The sequence below is a fragment of the Botryllus schlosseri genome, chromosome 6 (assembly GCF_051294905.1).
Source record: "Botryllus schlosseri isolate E-star chromosome 6, Bs_hap1, whole genome shotgun sequence".
In the NCBI taxonomy this organism is placed as follows: domain Eukaryota; kingdom Metazoa; phylum Chordata; class Ascidiacea; order Stolidobranchia; family Styelidae; genus Botryllus; species Botryllus schlosseri.
The window spans coordinates 20127079-20149416 of NC_137241.1; the positions used below are offsets into that span (position 1 = coordinate 20127079).

Consider the following 22338-nt stretch of genomic DNA (forward strand, 5'->3'; position numbering starts at 1 on the left):
CACCGTAGCATCTGTTGATACTGGACGGCAGAATGGCGTTGTTTCGAAACTGCGAAATGCAATGATGAGCATGGGTTTTCATATCCCTTGCCAACATCATATTATCGATTCCTAAAGCATATATTAGAGTTCTTCGATCCAACATCTTCAAGAAATCCAACTCTCAGCTACAAATTTGGAGATGATGTGGAAAAACACTACGGAAACTATAGGTGCAATCCACCAAGCACGAATTTCAGATGAAAATATTAGAAAACCAAGAATGTAAGGATGATTTTAAGTTTATCTATGGCATGTGCAGAACATGCCGTTCTTTCAAAGAAAATAGTATAGATTACTACTGATCAAATGGCATAAACTTCCATCTCTACGCAATGCGAGAGGGTGCTCAAGGGTTGCGTTGCGTACTTCCACTTCCGCAGATAGAGAATAACTCTGGAGATACTTATTTATCGCAAATGCGTGTCTGGAAGACTGGTATTCTAACCAGATGTCTAAGGATGGAATATACTAGAGCCCGACCGATTATCGGTTCGTCGATAATATCGAGACGATATCACACTTTGAAAGAATTATCGGTATCGGCCATTGGAGTGGAAAATTAACGGCAATTTGCGTGTGACGTCACAACATGGCGGAAGGAAGCCAGAAAACTATAATCTTTGATCGCTAGACTGAGAATATTGATATATTTCATATAGCTTACACTTTACAGGTGTCCAGATGCAGCCTTTCTAGTTCATTTCATGTTCAAGTATAACAATGGCTGTAAAGATGTTCAAATAGATGCCCTCTGAAGATTTGAAAATGTGCTTATGTATACATCCAACTTCTTTTGAATATCGGCTGAATGTATTGGGGTTATCGGCTAAATGGTGAGATATTGGTTTTATCGGTATCGACCCAAAAATCCAATATCGGTCGGGCTCTAGAATATACCAAAGATCATTTGCTACTATCTTTGCGGTCGAATGTCCTGCATTGTGCCCCAAAACCCCATTTAAAGTCGGATATGTCCATCGTAGATGTCCCTGGCACTAACATAATAACAGAAAGGGAGGTCAAATTGACGAATGAACTTTACAATAAGTGGAAAAGGACATATATTTGAAGATTAAATTTGTAGCAACGAATATCTTTGAATTTTAAATTTTTTCCATATTTGGACCAGTGTCGAAAATTTGATGTTAGTTTGTGCGGGACATTTTTTTCGATTCGAACAAAATGATTATGATTTTATTAATTTATACCAAAATGTTCATCAATTCCTGCTACAGGCAAAAAAAAATTTTTTTAGTCATAACCCTAGTGTGCACGTGGTAGCTTGGCGTTCGAAATTGAAATTCCGTTCTTTTGAAATGTTAATTCTACCTCCAATAACACTGGTCAACACAATTTTTGTTGACTTTTATCAGACATTGATTTCGACTAACTTTTGGGCTCTGCATTAAAAAAATGACTTTCGTTTTTCTCTGTCACGTCAAGTTTTTAGGGTAGGCACTCACCCCATTGTCTCATAACCCACATGAAAGTACTACTTCTGATATTTTGTGTTTATTGCATTAAACTTTTCAAAAACCACAAGCAGTCGGAAGTAAATCAATAGACTGCAAATAAACATTTGCACTGCTTTATTTGGTTGATTCAAAATGATATTGCTTCTGCAGGACAATTAAAGCGCGAGTTTCAGTGTCTAAATTTCCGTTAATAACTCATAATTATATGGGTTGTCTCGTTTGATACTTGAGCAATAGTCAGCTAACATATGTAAGCTCCAATCTACTCTGGTATCTCATTCCACCTTCTTTATATATTTGGGGATGCTTTCTCCTTGTCCATCGCTTACTATGCCAACGCTTTTTGGGAAATTATTCAGATATTTTAGCTTGTTTGAATGTCTGCTGTCCGACATAAACACACGGCGGTGGCACATGTGTATCAGGGTTACATGTACATTCTTATTGTCTGACCACTAAGAAACACAATATTTCAAAGCTGACACATATGATCCAAAACCAAGAGTGCTTGTGATATTGCAACGATTCAATGTTTCTGTATTATTCGCGATGCTCGAGTGTGCAATTGTTACTGCACCTATAAGACGTTGCCATTTATGAGAATGTCACACTTTAGGATCCTTTTTGAGCTACCAATAGACATTTGCCATTCACGCGAGTTGTAGAGATTCCTATGTCCTCCAGCAATTAATGATAACAGCATCATGCCAATGCCAGTATTACGGCAATACACAAATCTACCGAAAGTATCTGTTCGATGAAAACGCCGTTTCTCATGATCAAAAGTGTGGATTTCTATATGGTATGGAAAAGTAATATGGATAAATTCGTGAATATTTGCATATTTTGGTCATATGTCATAGAGCAAAATCTGGATGTGATGGAAGAATACCAGCGGCATTTTTGGAATCAGCATAACAAAATTAGCCTAAATCAACTGCAAAATCAAAGTCGACAAAATTTTAGTTCAAAACTGTTGCCCAGTGTAATTATAATGGCATTTGCAATTAGGCAACTCCTATCACTTTGTTTCTTTCCGACTGAACAATACGACAATACTTTCCAAGGTGAAGTCTTCGCTTAGTCAATATCATACATTTCTCAAATTGCCGATATGGACAAATCACGCACGAGCTGGTTGATTGCTCCGCGGGGTGTTGTGGCTGATTTGCGAGAATATGCGTGAGCTCAAAGCGACCTTGCCTGAGCTGGCAGCAAATCTATTGAACTACCAATATCGGAACTATGAGGTAACTGCATTCGCGAGAGCTGATTCCGAATGTTGGAGCTTCTGATTTACCGCATTTCTTGGTAACTTCGTAACTTTGTAACAATGTATCGATCGGATTTTGATGTGTCGCAGTTTTGATTTTACTAGAGTAATCAGGTCGAGGACAAAAAGGGTTTGGCGTGATACTCTTCAAGGGCCAATCCTTGAATATTGATATTGTATAACATTCTGAAATACATGATTCGAAACGTTTTTACCCCTTAACTGCTTGACCACGCAATGCGACTTGTGATATAGGGTGGATCATTCTTCAACCAAATCAGTCGTCTTTCTTACCATTTTACTCCGTCCTTTTGTCAAGTGAAACTTTCGGAAAATTGTTATCGCGTTCATAGTTTGTGATTTTGTCACCCTGACGAAAAGGCGATCAAATTTCATTTCGTTCCCACCTCATTCGACCAATATCGGGCATACTGCTCCAAACCTGCGATAGCATGTGAATTCAACTGTTATCTACCGCGATGAGTGCGCCCATCTCACTGCTTTGCCGTCAGTAAAATCTCCCGACGAGACTATGATGGCAATATCCTTGTCAAACACCCCCCGCCAGAATGTCGCGATAGCGTTTCTTCTTGGTACTTGTGCCGCTACCAATCGCACGGTGTCGTCGCTGGTCTGAATCATAATCGACCTTGCCAGCTAATTAGGTTGTACTTACCGGTATGAGCGAAGCTCCAAAAAGGGGTGTATTCTCATCTTCCGGTAATTGATGAGCTTTGATACGGATGTACATATCTGTGAGGCTAACGTGAGGATAGTTTTCGATGACGAACGGATGCATATCCGAACAAAAGAATGCGACAATGACGTAACTTCCGCGTATAATACGGTTGTGCATATAGTGAATGAAATGGGGTTGTAACTTCATATCATGATGCATTGGACTAAAATCAATGGACGTTACATTCACTGTTCTCCACATAGCCACTCTGTATAATTTCTGTTTCCAACATTTAGCTGCGTGAAGAATAGTATAGGTAGTTCTAATTCATATTTTGCTTCCGTTTTACTAATAATTTCTGATTTTTAAACTATACATGCAACTGGCCATTTGGGGTAAAGAAATTCAAAATTCAACGACACAATAACTTTATATTGTTAATCTATTCATTAAATGCCTTTCCACTAACTTTCTTCACTAGCGAGCGTCAGTAATACAATGAATTAAATTCGAAATGCAAAAATATTTTTGGTAGGCCTATACGACCGTATCTCAACTATCTTTAAATTGTTTATTATTGTCATTTAATAATTTCTTACATTCATAATTTGATTCACCAAATTACTGACGTTCTCTACTGCTATGAGACTCCACCGAAAATCTTTTAGTGAATTAATTAATTATTAACAGGAAATTATTGCATCGGGTAATATATGCAAAGGATATGGACCTTGTTAATATATTGTGATCATTTATTAGGTTTAATAATGGCCTGCATTCGTCCTCCTCTTTTGTCGGGAGACGTTCGGTGTCTTCGCAGTCACGTCGTGAAGGCATCAGTCGTGAAAGGTTGGAAGCGTTTGTAGAAGCTTTGTCCTCTGATACGAGACATTGAACTTTGAAAATTTGTGCGAAACTTCCAAAGATGGATATGAGGATATATTTGTTTACCTGACAGTGTTCTGAATATTCTCGATGCCAATTTCCGTGTTGCCGAATAAATACAGTTTGTAGATCTGTGCTTGGGATTGTATTCGAAAAGTCGCTCCTCTCCCGCATGACCTCATTCCTCGCCAAAATTTCTGTCATTTCCCCTCAACAATTTGGCTTCCGAAACAAACACCAAACCGCTCATGCTCTCCTAACAGTGGCCGAACAGTACTATGATATCTCAGAGAAGCGAAATGTGGGATGTAGCATTTTTCTCGACCTAAAAAAAGCGTTTGACTGCGTAGATCATAAAATTCTCATCTCGAAATTGGCGCGTTACGGACTTCGGGGCCCACAACTTGAGCTCATGAAAAGTTACCTCACTGGACGCCAACAAATGGTTGCGATCTCAGACACCTTGTCCTCTCCTCACCCGGTGACCTGTGGTGTGCCCCAGGGCTCAGTACTTGGACCAGTCCTTTTCACCTTATATGTCAACGACATTTTTGAAACCTCCTCATTGAACACCACACTGTTCGCTGATGATACTCACCTCCTCTCTTCCGCTTCTTCGACGGCAGAGCTAGATGCCCTGACTGGTGACCAAATGCCCAAAGTCCATGAGTGGACGGCCCAGAACAACCTTTGCATAAACGCCTCGAAATCGCAATTGCTGACAGTAAATTCAAAAAATAACCTAACCGTTAATATCGCTGGTCAGCCTGTTTCCAACACAGATATTGCCAAATATCTCGGAGTTTTACTGGACTCGAACATGTCCTGGAAGAGTCATATTCAGTCCCTAGAAACTAAATTATCACCGAAGTGCGGCCTGTTTTACAGCCTTGGGCGCTTCATGCCAGCATGGGTTCTTCTGATACTCTTTAAATCCTTAATCCAATCGAAGTTACATTATGGCATCCTCTGTTGGGGGGCTGCCAGTAAAACTGCACTCAAGCCACTTCAGAAACTACAGCATAAAGTACTCCGAATCATAGCTAGGGCCCCAAAGGGGCCTGGCTGCCCATCCAATAAGTCGCTGCTGAAGAGATTCGGCGTCCTAAACATAGAAGATATGCGGAAACTAGAAATCGCCAAGTTTATGTATCAGTTTCACTGCGGTCGTTGCCCCGAATATTTCAATGACTTCTTTACCTCTGAATCAAAAGCGCACAAGTACAACACACGTGCGTCCACGTCGTCCAAATATCATATGATCGACCGAAAAGATCATCGCTCCATCAAATATGCCGGACCTGATGTGTGGAACAGTATCCCGCCGGCCATCCGACAGTCGACGAGCATGTCCACATTCAAGTCGAAATACAAGCAATTACTACTAAATAAATACAGTCCATCCTCAAGATTACCGGACCACGACTGACCTATCGATCTCGCTTCCCATGACATGCCGCCCTATTTCTTGTCGCATTCTTTTTCTATACTATCTTCTTTACTTTCATTCAGTGTGCATGCCTCCTCTTTACATCGCCTAGGCCAAGGTGGGTGTCAGATTCCATAGACTACTCCTTGTCGCTTCGACATCTTCCTGTCTTTTCATTGTATCGCATTTTGTGGTGTATTGAACTGATAAAATTGCTAATAAACCAATGATGATGATGATGATGATGATGCTTCCCAACCGGTTGGGAATTCCCCACTAGTGAGGAATTTAGCAGAGGTGAGCATGGATTAGGATTAGGATTTGAAAAAACAGGATTTGTGAAATTTTGTCGGATTTGGATTGGATCAGGATAAGAAATTTTTCTGAACAGATTAGGATTTGGATTGGATTTACCGATTTTCTGGGAGATTGTAATGTCGTGTGGCGAATGGCGACAAACATTATTTAGATCAGTTATTATTGTTCTTATGGTACACTACACTGTGGTACACTCAGTGCCAATGAACATGAGAGGTGCTGCCCTAAGTTATCTTAAATCAAGAGAATTGCTGGTTGTGAAAGAGAAATTTCCAATTTCGAAGTTGGAATCGGATTAGGATTGGACATGGACTTTAATATACAAAAGTTACGGATTAAGACTTTTATTAGGATTTGAATTTTAGGATTTGGATTGGATTAGGACATTGAAATTCCAAATCCGCTCATCTCTGGAATTAAGGGTTTTTGGCGGGGAACAGACGCAGTTACAAATAAAATACATACAGTCATAGGCGCTGAACTATGATTTTCCCTAGGAACGCGGGGTCGATGACGTCACAAAGGGCTGTCGTCATAGTGCGTCAGAATTGACAAATGAGCCTACTGGCGAACGTTCAATTTAACCTGTCACTTGTATATGGTGACAAAATTACGATACTATCAAGCGGGCGCGTAGCCAGCCGGTCGCTTGCTGAGTTGATTGAATTCATTTCAAATTTATCGAGGTAGCATCAGTTTGTTGTAAGTACATGCACCAATGCCGACATTACATCGATCGAATCCGCATCCTTGTGTAACGGACTCGCACTCGTCGACACATCACGCTACTATATGATTACTAGCGAGTCCGAGTGTATAGTCAATTAGCGAGTTCGCAATCTGCCGCAACATATTAGCCAACACGCGCGCCGACAATCAGGAGATTTCAATCACTCCGCCTCGAGAACAAACGAATACGCATCTTTGGCGACGGCTAATAAACTAAAGTTATAGGAATTATTTCCCCAAATGGAAAGTCTATTCTGGACTCTATTCATTAGTTACTTTGATTTCAAGATCCTGCAAGCATGGTATGGTGTGGTATGGAAGTATGCTATGGTATGGAAATAAATTTCGCTATGGAATATGGAAGAGTGCCAGTATGGTATTGTATGAAAATTTCCCAAGTATGGTATGAAATGTTCTTTCCATACTTCCATACTTTGCCATACTTTGGCAGTTTTGCCAGAATCATGATAATAATCCTACTTTCGATTTGTCAAATTGATTGCATACCTCAGAGACAATTGCTCACTGTCTATGTTCATAACTCAAATTGCGATTTATCACTCACATCCATTTGAAGATAACAAAGTAGAGCTATGCGCATATGAAGGAAAATAATATTAATAATGAATATTCAAAAGAAATCAAATCTAAATATCACGAAAACGAGCGATATTCGACCGCCGTCGTGTAGTGTTACATGAATATTTACATCAATTTGTTTTACTTGGAAATAATTTTCTGCGCTTTGGTCCGTTCAGCATCAGGCAATATTTATTTGGCGCCTGTATGAAATGCCGATCGTATCTCTAATATTTCTTAGCTCAATTGCAAGTCATCAATCGTATTATCGGTGCCTCCAATTAGCGAGAATCGACTGGACAGCGGGCACGCGATCTCCCGCATATATGTTGTTATTCCATCTGATGCGACATGGTGTGATTGAAATCACCTGATTCGTTATAATAAGAGTTCATATGTATGTGAATATGTATTTAGGGAGATCGCCGACTCGCTAATTGATAGCATAGCCAGACTGATTACAAATGAAATGGTATATTTCTTTCGAGTTATGTAACATGCGAAAGTGTAGCTTATGGCTCCTTCTATCTATCTACGGGAAGTTTATCAGGTCCATGCATTGATTGGGATTTGCACAAGTAAATTGATTGTTTTTCTGTCTGCGGACATATACATTTGACGGAGGCGCGACATTGCGTTCACGGTTACCAGCTCACTGCTCATTCATTTCATTGCGTGCTATTCAATTTTTGGGGTCTTAACTTTCACCCAGAGCAAGTCTTTACAAAACAAAGTCTTCCCAAATTTTATTGCAGCGAGCAATTTTAAAGGGTGGAAATATAGATTTCAGGTTTTGTGGAATAAAGAAAAATGCTTGGGAACCAATTTTCAATTTCACAATAACTTTGGTTTATGTAATTTTATAGATGATGTACTGCTAGCAGTCCGTCACCACACTAGATTTACATGTCATGAAATTCTGTTGTGGTTTCCAAATAATCCCGTGTGTATAGGCCTATATATTATACGCTCCGTCTTCGATGATTAGGCAACATACAGTGGTGACGACATATGATATAAAAACAGGGATATTATTGGTGTATCAGGGCTGTTTAAATGGATAATTCCATCCAAAATAATTAGACTAATTACGCCGCAACGTTTCTACATATCAAAAATAGAATATCACTTGAGAGGTTGGGCAAGTTAAGAAAGTATGGAAAAAGTATCAAATATGGTATGGAAGAATGTTGCTATGGTATGGAAAATCGTCAAACATGGTATGGATAGATTGGGCGGGTATGGAGTGTGGAAAATTCGCATTCCATTCCATACCATACCATGCCCTGCCTGCAAGACATTGTCCGATCGTTCTGTTTTAGTTATAGTGTTAATCAAAATCAATTATGTCGCTGTCTGTTCACGGTCAGTATGTATTTCAATCAATTCCGTCCATGTTTGATATCTGAGCCAGTCTGACATCACAATCGCAGTTGACACGAAAGTTGATTAGAAAAAGTTCATAACTGGGGCGATTTTTTGTCATGTCAGAATAAGTAAAAATTTTGTCAAAATTATAGCGTTAGGTCAAAAAATGGTCAAAATTGTTTACAAGTCAAAACAATTTTGCCACCTGCATTTTGTTTGTATCGTAAATGTTTGCAAATGTTTACGACATTTTACAGCTTTTAGCCTACTTTATTGGCCTACCGTTGTATACGGTACATTATCTGCTCATTGTGAATCATAAACGACCAAATGAAACAAATAGGTTGACATGGTTGGTGTTATGGTGAACATGTAAAAATTTGTCATTTTTCAAGTCAAATAGGATTTTTCAGGCCAAACTACTTCGTCCGGACGTACAGCTCCAACCAGAAATGAAGATTAGTTGTACAATTCTAACATTAGGTGGTAAATCACCTAATTTACAGACATGAGGTCAAAATTTGGTTAAAATTAAGTTTTAAGAGGTCAAAAAATTTCAAAATTGTGATTTTTATGTCAGAATCTTACCTTTTTAGGTAAAAAAATCGCCCTAGTCATAACTAAACGGAAATGGACGTGCGAACTGGTTTTCAGAGCACCAACTCGGAAAAGGACCTTTTTTTTTGTTAATTTACCAGCGATCAGTATTAGATGAACAAATTTCCCGTATATATGTCCTCTTAACTGGATCCGTAAATATTGAGGGGATGGGGGGATTTTTTGTCGAGCTTGAGAAGGGGGCGATTATTCGAAGAATGTAGAAAATATAGATTGTATGTTCATGTTCATTGTTCATACAAGGGAGGATATCTCTACATCTGTTTTTCTTCCGAATGTTTTGATTAGATGCAATGTCCCCTGGAAACAAGATTCCGTCTGAAGCAGCTTAGTTTCTGAATAGTTTAGGGTTACCATACGTCCTCTTTTAAGAGGATTTGTCCTCATTTTTGAAAGCGTTCTCGGAGGACGCCCTTTTGTCCTCTTTTTTGAGATTTTGCCCTCTTTTTGGGGGATTTTGGTAAATGGGCTGAGATAAGCCGGAGATGACCTTTTTTAGACAACCGACCACGAAATGTGAAAAATTTACCCTTATTTCTGGATTTTTCACCGGTTTTGTCCGAAAATTCTGAAAAAGCATCCACTTTTCAGATTTCCAAAATATGGTAACCCTAGAATAGTTGGATATGTAATATTTCATCAAGCTTATTACATTTTGATATGCTGAACTTGAATACCTCGCAATGATTCGTAAATCCGGCATTACCGCCGGCTGACAATTCTTTGTAGGTGTATTCAAATATGCGGACGTAGACGGATAGGTAATTAGGTAAACATCATGCAAATGCTTCATAAAAGTTGGATCAAAAATTAAATCTACGTCTTAATAATAATAATCGAAGCGATCTACCTACATCATACCTGACTTAATCAAGAAGGCCTATAATGCAGTCGCAACAAGCCGTTGGAGATGACTTAGCCTAATATACGAATTGCTACTAGGAGACAGTGATGAGTGGATATTGATTTCTGTGCGTCTGAATCCGTCCGACAGCTCGAGTCTCTGAGTAACTAACCGCCCGAATCCGAACAATCTCAACCACAAATTCACGTGAATCCGAATGATGCCGTCCAGAATCCGAATAGTCCGAATCGAATAACCTTTGCGAAGTATTCTTGTACATCTGAGCAGAGAGTCTTTACAAAGGCTACAAGGTTAGGGTTTGATGATTAATATGTGCTTTGACCTTTGACATAACAACTTTAGATTGCTACATGTCCTATCATAACGTGTTTACTGTTCCTGTTTGGTTATCGAGCAGACATATTTTACTTTTGACTTCAAATCAAAAGTCACGTCTGGTCAGAACTATCCAAAAAATCCGAAGTACAAGTTAACATTATCCGAAAATATCCGAAACGAAATCTGCAGTAGAATCTGAATCCGATCCGACTGTCTCAAAATTGCGTGAAATCCGGTCCGAACCCTATCCGAGTCCGTCCGATGCTCATCACTTCTAGGTGAAGCCTATATAATTAACATATGAAACATTTCGTGATGCTATACCGGTGTAATTGGCTTGAGGTTCGATAGGTTCGTCGACCGACTTGACGGGAGAAATATATCTTCTCCTAAACAAGTAATAGCTGTGATATAATCGCAATATCAATGTTGATATCTAACTATAATACCATTTTCACTCACCTTATGAGGAGTAAAGCTGCCAACAACAACACCACAGTAAGTAGTCCTTTCAACATTGCACCAATTCGGACTTCTAAATATATTGTAAACATTCGTGAATTGCTGAAATCCTCGCACATAGCTATTTTGGGTATACGCTGACACGATTTTTGCAACTTCGACCTTGAAATTGAGTATAGAGACGTCGAACTTGTAAGTGTGAGCAATATGTTTATACTTGCACCTAGCATTTACATTACAATCATGCAATATCAATTACAGAAATCGGTCTTTTCACGTATCACCAACCAACACTATAGTATAGTATAGGGTTACCATACGTCCTCTTTGAAGAGGATTTGGCCTCTTTTTTCACTTTTTTGAAAGTGTCCTCGGAGGACGTCCATTTGTCCTCTTTTTTGAGATTTTGTCCTCTTTTTTGAAAATTTAGGTCAGATTTAGAGGAAATTGCGAGTGATATGCCGTAAATTAGCACAGAAGTGACGCTCCGGCGGGTATTTCGGAGTGAAAAACGGTGAATTTAGCTTCGTGCAAAAAGATGACCTTTTTTTAATCATCCACCTAGAAATGTGGAGAGAAAAACGGTATTTTGAGCTCTGAGCGGACCGGTTTTGCAAGTCTCAAATTTCTGAAAAAGTGTCCTCTCTTTAGATTTCCAAAATATGGTAAGCCTAGTATAGTATGGATCAGGGGTAGGCAAACTACGTCCAGGAAACGCCGTTTTGTGCGGCCCCGCAACCCTCAAAAATGCGTAATAAAATCAAATTATTGTTGCGACTTGACTAAACTTTCTCAAATATATTTCACCATGGCAATGATTAGCTATAGTCTTACTATGATGTTTATTTTTTTATTTGTTTTGTCAGACCAATAGCTTGACCGCAAGGCCCATGCATTGTTAAAGGTTTCGATTGCTAAACGTCACGGAAATTCAAACCAGAAATGTCATCATTCGGTTCACGAATGGCAAATTAGTGACGCCAGCAAGTTTATTACTTATGGTGCTGATGTGCTTGGAAGAACCGATTCGGGAGTGTGTTACAACCATTATCAGAATACCTATGCGTTCGTATGCTTTGAGACGCGACACTATATTGTACCCTACCCACATGTGTGTATTGGCATGAATCAGCATACCGTGGAAAATATTATTGATTACTTGTCGAAATGTTATGTCCTCCGTCGTCATACGTGAAACCTTCGTATCCTGCAGCACATTCGCAATTATAGTGACAGCCTACGTCTCGACATGTACCGCCATTGTGACATGAGCGAGTAGAACAGGGTGATGCATCAACTAATAGATAAATAAATTGGAAAGGTCACGATTCAGGCACGTTCTCTATTAGTCTCCAAATAACAGGGGAGATGCTTTTATGAGCAGTGGTCAAACACCTATGGGCAGCGACCCCCAGTGGGTTCGTCTTATCTTTTTTTGGATGCCACTCACGATATTCAATTTATTGCCGTAAAGAAGACGGATGTTTTTTTCTTTTGTTCGAAACATTTTACTGTGTTTTGCGTACAGCTTGCTTCGTCGTTTAACAGGCAACACATTGGGGTGCAATTACCAAAATCCTGATATTTGTGACAAGGCACGAGCAGCATAATGCTTTGCCTATGTAAAAGTCATGCTGGTTTACATTATAACGTTTTTCATTTCAAGGGACTGGCGAGCACCCGAGGCTAATTATTGCGTGTCCTATTCCTTTAGAATCAGATTCGTAAATATATAGATCCTAAGAGGTTAAGTGATGGAACTGATGACTTACTCCCTTGGCACAATCCTAGCATACAGGCTACGCCTCCAATATTGAATGTGAGTATTAAAAATACATACAACCGTAAGAAATGGGATTTGCCCGGCACGACATGTTGGCCGTCGCACACTTCGCACATTCGCAAGATGCCACCCTCCGCAGGAAAAGGTTAGCGCAATATGGCTGGTAGTAGGCTATGGGTATATTGAAAACGAAACAGTTGTGAAAGCAATTTATTGGTTTCGTTCTTTTTGGACTATGTTGATGCACAATTCACTTTGTGCACCCAAACACTAGCAATACAGGTTGCGCACCTCCATGTTGAAGCGAAATACCGCCCGAAATTCATCGAAGGACAATATATGTCCGTCTCGATTTACTGCGTTTGAAATCGATTTAGAATTCTGCGTTTTTATGCTCGTTTGTCATTCGAGATATATATGAGATGTCCTCGCTAGACTTTACTTCCAATATCCTGACGGACAACGACCTGCAGCCATGGTGGGTGGTAGCAAGAAGTTATTCGCTAGCTGTCATGTTGGCCGCGTCCATGTTTCCGTCGTTCAACTTCGAAACGATAGGTGCCGTGAGATTTTTAGCATGACTTCGGACGATATGGAAGGGGCGGACACGGATTTTGTGAACGCAGTTTGCGTCACAGACTATAACAGCGTGCTATACGCAGGCGTTATCAACGTCGTCGGGTCTTGCTTGTTGGTAGTTATCTCAAACTGGTGGCTGTCAAACAGAAGGGTTAAAAGGGCAGTGTAATCAGTGAGAAAGCGGACACGCTACTGTCTCATACTAAGTACATACCAAACGTGATTGAGGAAATAGCTACGACTCCGTGGAATCCGTTGAATCTACAAGACACCAAAAAAGCAGCAAACGGCATGAAGTCTTCATTTTACTTCAGAAATCAGAGATCGGAAATACACAACATACTGTCAGTACGAGATGCCGCGTGACACTGGCTACTTTAACTCGACCGGGTCGAGTATGAACTCGCTGTTTCTCACCAGCAATCTATTCTCTCTGATATGCATTTGCGGGTTGACCGCAGCTACTTACATTTTCGGTTTGCGTATATACGATCTCATATTCACGTTCGTCGATCCGGAATCGTCCAGCGGTCTGTATTACGACACGTATACTGGCGTGCAAGTGGTGGGCAGTTAGCCGACTCGTCGAGTTATCGCAAGCGGTCATAGTGATGGTCTTGCTTTTCTCCGGGATTTCAAACATTCGGCGTATGCCCGCCGCGACCGCAATCGAGAGAACGATGCGAGACAACCTTTCCATTTTGGAACTGAGCCAGAATTCCAACTATTTTTCCGAGACCAAGCAGCTGCTGATCGCTATTGGAAACGCGAATTTGAGAGAGAAAGTTATTCAAGTATGCGAGACGTCTTAAGATATCGATGACGCATATTTTATAGAGCTGATGGATGCTATGAGCCTGGGAAGATTTCGCTCTTAGTTTTTTTTATATTGCGACACATTTTCTCGAAATGGTTCTTGCTGGTTTATAGCGCGATTCCCTTCGAAATATTTTGCAAAAGCACGCAGTTTCACTTGGCTATAATCGTTTTATCAATGTAAGCGATTATTTTGAGCCCTGGGAAATTCTCAAATTAACAACGTCATTTGTTGAAAAGTATGTAAACTTGAGAAGAGGGATTCCCAAAAGAAATATTTGTAAAAGCGCACATTCCAACTTGGCGTCAACTGACTATCAACATAGGCGGTGATTTCTACAGGTGGCGAATTTCGTACCTAGTAGCTTCTCGATGACGGAGAATTTGCGCGTACAAAAAAGGTCATAATGTGATGTTGTGAAAATACGCGTAGAGTATTTGACCCAAAAATAAAGCGGGAGCTAGAGCTTCAATGTTGGGTAGATACCAAATATTGATGAGCTTTTAATCGTGGAAAATTATGAATCCGTTGAATATAGGGGCCGATCTTTAGCGCGGTAGACATATATTTGAAAATCCAAACTGAGGAGCTTACCGCAGCTATTACTGGATGTGTGACGATAGCGAAATAACCCTCCATTGTAGGAGTACTCATGTGTACATGTTTGACTACTTTCACTAATTACTCTACCTCAGCGGTTCTCAACCGGGGGTCCGCGGACCCCTGGGGGTCCGCGAAGCATTTTCAGGGGGTCCGCGAAGCCTCAAAATAGTTGACATTCTAAATTGTATTCTTTTAAATTCGGAAAATCACGAGGCAGTTTCGCTTCATTACTGGTAAAACTCCAGAGATCACATCAACAGAATGACCGTCTGAGATAGGATATCCTTCTGTGCAAACTCATTTTAATTGTTAAATTGCCTATATCCTACTGATGCAAACATTTTGCTGTTTAGAGATGTTTTGTTGGGGATTGTGGAAAAGAAGTTGGATGAATAAGGTCAATCATGGACTTCGAAATGTTTACAAAAATCCATATTCTCCTGTGATATACACAACCAATTTTCCATAATAACTTCAAGATATGCTGCTAGATAGAATGACCAGGCTGGACGTTATATGTTCATTAAAAAATCATACCCAAATGTGTCGTCGGAAGCCTTACGCGTTATCATTACATTCGCCACCAGCTATATTTGTGGAAATGGATTTTCGGCACTCGTTCATATCCAATCCAAATCGAAGGCGCGGATTTTCAAGACACGACCACGCATTTCATGAAACGCAGTTGCAGAATTCGCTTTGAAATAATAGAAGTAAACCCAATTTCTACATGAATAGTATGATCTAATTTTCAAGAATAGTTATTCAGTTGCTGTTTATCACTAAGCCTACAGTTATCACTTGCACAAGACATATGACGATTGCACGATAATTGAGCTAAATTTGACAAAAAATTTCGTGGGGGTCCGCGGCGTCAATGTCGGTTCGAAAGGGGTCCGCGAAGACAAAAAGGTTGAGAACCACTGCTCTACCTGCTTGACCTCGCGGACCGGCAAATATTCGAAACAATGCTGCGGACCGGTGAACCTTTCCATCTAAATTTAATCACTGCTGATGTGTGCAACTCAAAAGTAATATTGTAAACTACATTTAATGTTTTATTTTTGATATTATACATTTCTACGTGTTTCTATGGAAGTTGGTGAAAAGCGAAACTCGCGAAGTCATGTTAAAGACCACTAACTTGATTGTGGTTGTGTAAAAGAAAAGCGAATGCCTCTATTATTCTGTCAAGGGTTGCAATTGCTGTAATTGCGATATCGGAATTTAAGGAAGTTTGTTTACAAATATTCGTAGTTTTACCATACAACATGCCTAAACGAAATATAATCTACTTTTCAACAGTTCCGGTACAACACTTGCAACATCGTGACGTATATTACGCGCAAAGTAGACCGTGAACTCTCCATAATTACGACAAGCAGAAAATAAGTTTTCAAACTACTAAATTAATTTAAAATTGGATGATTCATTACTAAGTCAGTTTACAAGCATATACAACCTTTTTCCGTTTTTTAGTTGCGATATCAAATTGGAATATATATCGGTGGACAGGCAAGTAACCAGCCACGGACTGGCGCTTGAGTAACACTGTTTTATATCACTTCGACTTCTGCTAACCAGCTTTTGGCACGAAAATGAATACTTATTGCACTTGGCCTTTCGTACAGAAAAATAATTTGGGATTGGTTCGCGTCACTTTTATGAGTGCATTTATCGTAAAAAAATAAGTGCCCCATCAGTATCATGATAACACAAGGGTGGGCATTTATTTTTTTCCGCGGGCCAAATGAGAAGTAGAAAATACGTTGGCAGGCCGAGTGAAATTTATTAGCTATATTTTGCTGCGTATTTTAATTTCATTTTTCAATTACATCGATGATAAATGCTGCTCAGTGAATGTGTTGATGTTAGGTAACGAGAAGCTGGCGGTTAATTCAAAACATATATATTAGCCGTCATGATTCGGAACGATGTTGAACATGATACATTTTCAACTTTCTTCAAACCCGTATTCACGTTCTACCATTAAGACACAGAAACAGTGGTTCTCAATCTTTTTTTAGGCACGACTCCTTTTATGCAGTTGAACAATTTAACGTCTCCCTCAACGTGATATCACAAAATATTGAAAAGAGCAACCAGAATGCTAGCAATCCGAGCGGATAGTTTGATGGCATGGATGGCGATGGGTGTTCATGAGGGAATTCTGAAATATCAAAGTCGGACAATACACTGAGCAATCCCTACGAGCTGGGGGTAAATCGCGCCAAGCGCGAAAAAAATTTCATTCAATCTCGGTTTCCCGCCCCCGTCAGATGCTTTCACGCCCCCGAATCTGGATTGCGCATGCGAGGTACGTATAGGCAGCGTGATCGTGGCGTATTAATTAACAGGCTTCAAGGTGAACGAACGTACTGTCCAGTTGACACAGCCTATGGTTTTAGTCCGCACATCAACATTCAAAAAACAGGTTTCATGTTTTGAAGTCAAAGCATCCTCTCGCGGGCCGCACAAAATAGCTCAGCGAGCCGCATATGACTCGCGGGCCGCACTTTGCCCAGGTCTGTGATAACACAGCGAAAATCGCTCCCTTCCGATTTACTATACTAAACGTATACAATACCTCGATAAAATCTACGTTCTAAAACTACTTGTTTGAGTATCCCGATCCCAAGATTAATCCTATGGGATTACTATGAAGCATCTACAACGTCGATGGCCTTTACGCCTAGTAGTACTAAAGCGTCTTTACGATATCAGCAGTCTCAAACACTCGACATTAGAATGATAAAATACCAATTACGGCAATTAGTCAATCCTTTACTGCCACGGACATCAGTGATTACTCGGGAAGCTGCTCTAATTCGCGCTTCATAATGGTAGTTTGGTAGGAAGTCATGTATACCATCAAATACTCTAGTTTTCGACAGATTTAAAATTGTCACTCACCCACGAGAAGGCATCACTTCTTTCAAGGCTAGCAGGGGCAAACGAGTATCTAACGTTAGAGATTAGAGACGAATCGTAGCTTAGCTTGCATTTCGAAGTAGATGCGGCTTATTTGGCGAGTTTCGACAGGAGTGTTTTGAAATTGCGAAGTTGGCACATAGCGTAACTCCGGAAACCATCCTCCCTCACGCAACTTATTGCCAATATTCCATACTAGATTTCTGGTAGCTCTGTGCATGCTATTTGCAAAGGAAAAGTGCATGCATGCACTCCATTTATATTTTAACTGTCCAGTACGATATGTACAATACATATTAACACTGTTATACACATTCTGCATCCAGGAAATAACGTACGATCTTTTTATATTGTGGGCCAGTGGTAGGGAACCTAAATATTGCTCGTTAGGGTATAATGTATGGCTATGTACCAATTATTCATTTTTGTAACTAATTTATCAACATTGCAGCAACTTGTTAGTAAATTTTTAACAGCGCCAGAATAATTGTTCTCGTGGCTGTATAAACATAACGCTGCGAGGTCAAGACAGTGGCGTATTCAGGGATAGGGACTCGGGCCCCTTTCCAAAATCCTAAAATTCAAGTTGCTTTCAAGCCGGTGGCCAATGTCAGTCGCGAGTACGATGCATCGCTCGCTTCGAAATTACGCATTACACATGTTGATTGATCACATGACAAACGAGAATAGCAGCCATCTCGACGCCTGCTTGACAATGAAGTTTTCAAATAACCAATGTCTTCCTGATCTACGGCGAGAAATGAGCTGCCGCGGAAGTGACATTCACAATGACAAATTCAAAATACGAACAACGCCATATAGCTGTCAGTGTTCATTTTCTTGATTAGTAAGTATAGCTTAGGACTGGCGTTAAAATGCAGGCGTGTTGCGCAACGTTACGTTACCGCCGAATAAATTTGAGATTCGAGAAGTCGATCGGTTATTTAGATCTTCGGAATTAGTGTGTAAGCCTCACATGTGCCTAACCTATCCTTTCTCGCAATATGTTTGAACAATAAATATGCAAATTGCGTGATTTTGGGAACAAAAATGTTCAAAACCTGGTCATTCATAAACATTGTTAGAAAAAAAAACAATATTCACAGTTCACACACCATATAGGGTGGATGTAGTGACCTTGTTTGGCTCCACCTATACGCATCGGATCATGGGTCCTCATTCCTCAATTTGAAAGGAGCATCAAGACGAGCCTACGATTTCGCATAAGTTGCGTATAACTGACGAAAGTGGATTCACACTATTACTGTTGCCTCTGTTGTAGTTGGTAATTAACCTAAGTTTCGAAAAATATCACTGTAGTAAAATTAAAAGATGAAACTTGCAAAAGATCTATGCAAATCAAGTTCCGCATGCTCAAATAAGGCAACCAGCATGAGTAGTACAAGTTTTTACAGAGACATTGTGACGCCCACTACGAATCATATGCATAGTGAGTTCGAATTAGTGCTGTGATGACTTCACAAATTTTAAATTGTGACGTAACAGTTGATTGGCATTGTGGCTCTTTAGGGGTTAAAATGGAAAATATTGGGCCAATACGGCTCTTTGGACGAAAAAGGTTCCCACCCCTGTTGTAGACTACTGAACTCTCTCGATGGCAACATAAACAATGGTGAATATAGGTATCTGCCTGCAACCAAATTAACTGACTGCAAACCAACACAACAGAAAACAATCATTACCGGCAATGATCACAAAATTCCTGTGGGATCGATTAGGGGCATTTTGTGACAGATAAACCAATCAGGATTGTTAATTCGTGATTTCCCGCCCACTCCATCGATTCCCCGTCCATTCGCCGATAGATAGGTACTTTCAAACGATTACCGAAATGCTACCTACGTTTCTTTTAGCTTCTTGCTGGCTCACGATTTTATTATTAGGCTACACAATGCGCCTTTACAACGCAGAATTTTGTAAATTTTTGAAAATCCTACTGATGGTGTGTTTTCGCCTGCTGTAGATTTTGGCAGCGAAATCATCATATTCTTCCCAATCAATGCTCTCGTGTTTTTGGCTCAGTATAACGATAAATTAACGTGGTGCTCGCATGTATGTTTCCATACTTTGCTAATCCCGAAAAATCCCGTCATTAAATAGCAGTAATCCTGGGAAAATCCCAATCCTGAAATGTCAAATTTTATTCCGAATTCTTAACCTTCTATGGGGGCCCTGATGCTATGTACACATGCAAGCGCCAACGACGAAATACATATAAGTGTATTACTGACAACATTCTCTCATATTCACACTCATACAGTCTAGTATTGCATTTGTTGCCTTGGCTATTTTGCGTTGATCCTTGCAGTAGGCCATAGGCAGGCCGTGTTATTTTTGGCATATGCCAAAACTGCCAGAAATAGCTTATTTTTGGCATTTTTCAATTTTTATTTTTGGCAGTTTTGGCATCGACCTCTAAATAGATATTTTCAGACTCGAATTAGTCATAAAAACGCTTTATTTGGGTCAGTTTATCAATAGAGACCAAAAAATGTGCAGCATCCACTTATAATCAGTACCAACAAACAATAAGAAGAAGAAAAAACCTAGCGATTACATAGGTTAATAATATCAAACGAAACCACAAAATTTGCAGTATCCATTCGGAATCGGTGTCAATAAGCAAAAAGAGAAGCCTAACAAACACGCTCAACACCTTATTTTTACAGCTTTTGAATAGACTTAAATTGTTTGCACTGTAACAGTGCTTCCAAACTCAGGCCAGCAAAGTTTCTCCTGAATTAAGAAGAATGTTGCCAGTCCTCCACAAAAGGTTTTCAGAGCTTCAAAATTTCGGAGGGCAGAACCGCCTTCCGAGCATCATGAAAAGAGATCACTGCGCTAGTGCCATCGATCTCATCGCGGAAAGAATTTTCTTCCCGATACTTTTCCAGGAGTTCCCTGTGTTGTCTCTCAACACATTTCATTTTGTAGCGCGACCATCACATCTCCATCAGTCTACCGATATATTTTAGGAGGACTTTTGTCACGTCAGATGGCTTTAATATTATCAACTCACATGGAAGAGTCCTGGGAAGGTTAGCTTGTTTAATAACACTAACGCAACAAGACTGTCTGGCAAAACGAGACTGCAGCTCAGAAATAGCCGGACTGTTTGTTGTGTCACAATGTTCAACTCGATCACAATGCAAAAATCGTGGTTGAATTTGGGGGTGCCAGATCCATGAGCAGAAAACAATTTATATTTTAGTGATCAGTAAAGCGGCAGCTTTCCATTGATACCCGTTAAATCAAATTTAGCGCTCGGCAAGCCGGACTAAAATGGCCGTAAAATTGCCTTCGTACAAATGGAAAGTATGACGTAAACCAAATGCAGTCTACCGTTCAATCTCGCTGTGCCCACACTATTTAGGACACCATGCTTTCTCCCTTAATGGGTGGGCTGGACCCATAGAGTGAGAAACCTGCCCGTCACACACGCTCTTCTCGCTTGCAATGCGGTCCTGTTAACACAACACCATGAAAGAAATACACTATTGGCAGGCCGTGTTATTTTTGGCATATGCCAAAAATTAGTTATTTTTGGCATTTTTAAATTTTTATTTTTGGCAGTTTTGGCATCTGGCTCCTGAAATGCCAAAAATAACACGGCCTGGCCATAGGTCTGCAATTTACGGATGCTAAAAAGTAATGACTATAGTATTTATGTGAACGATTGTTTATTGGTATATAACCCTAGGGTGATATACCATGATAGGAAGTTGTTTACTGAGTTAACGCCATTTCAGATGTAGCTTATACGTATGGGTCTCAGTGGCTTGAGCCAATCCATCCAGGTAGTGCAGCCTGCAGTTAGGAAATTATTTGCCTCCAATAAATAGCAAGGCATAGCTAAAGCTAATACATTCTCAGAAGTATTTGATATCCGGCTAATTTATATCATAATAATGTGAATTCTGTCAGTTGAATAATTTCAACGCAGTGCAGTTTATAATGCACTCGATTTTGACTCATTTCCAGCGAGTAGAAGCGGAGTCATTTGAGTTTTACGATGATAATTCTTCGATTATCCCCCGATCATGAATGATCCCAGAATTATCACAGAAAACTTAAAAATCTCCGCTTCTACGGGTTGGAATTGAGACAAATTTGTTCTGCATCGTTTTTGAAGACAACTCAACAATTTCATGGGGTTGACAGAAAATTTGAAGAAAAAAAATGGCATATTTTAGTAAATTTAAAATTTTCAAACTGTGAGAACTCCGCGATTACCGGTTGGAATAAATTTAAATTTGGTGTGCATCGTTTGTTAGGCAACCCAACGATTTAATCACCTAGTCAGCAAGATTTAGGAAAAAAAGTTTTTTTTAACAGCCCTAATCATCAGTTCACCATAGAGCTGTTTAAAAACATCTTCTTTTCCGGAACAGCCCTCAGATCAACTTTCTGCGGCCGCAGACGTGGATAATATTCCGTTACCAATCTGTTGTGTTGCACAGATATATGCTGAAGAATAAGCAATAAATTGGAGGCGCAGTTGGAGAAAACTATGATTCGAGAATCTCCACGCGCGATTATCTAGCGCAGTGGTTCTCAACAGGTG

General features: G+C 39.9%; 1 protein-coding gene across 1 annotated transcript in view; it reads left to right on the forward strand.

Annotated features, from left to right (window-relative positions):
- The first annotated feature begins 21486 nt into the window (after positions 1 to 21486).
- The window catches only part of LOC145441433 (interleukin-1 receptor accessory protein-like 1), a 391709-nt gene continuing 390857 nt past the window's right edge, over positions 21487 to 22338 (forward strand). Inside the window, exon 1 of the mRNA XM_080319292.1 lies at positions 21487 to 22335. The gene's annotated coding sequence lies outside the window, so the exon portion shown is untranslated. The remainder of the gene's footprint in view (positions 22336 to 22338) is intronic.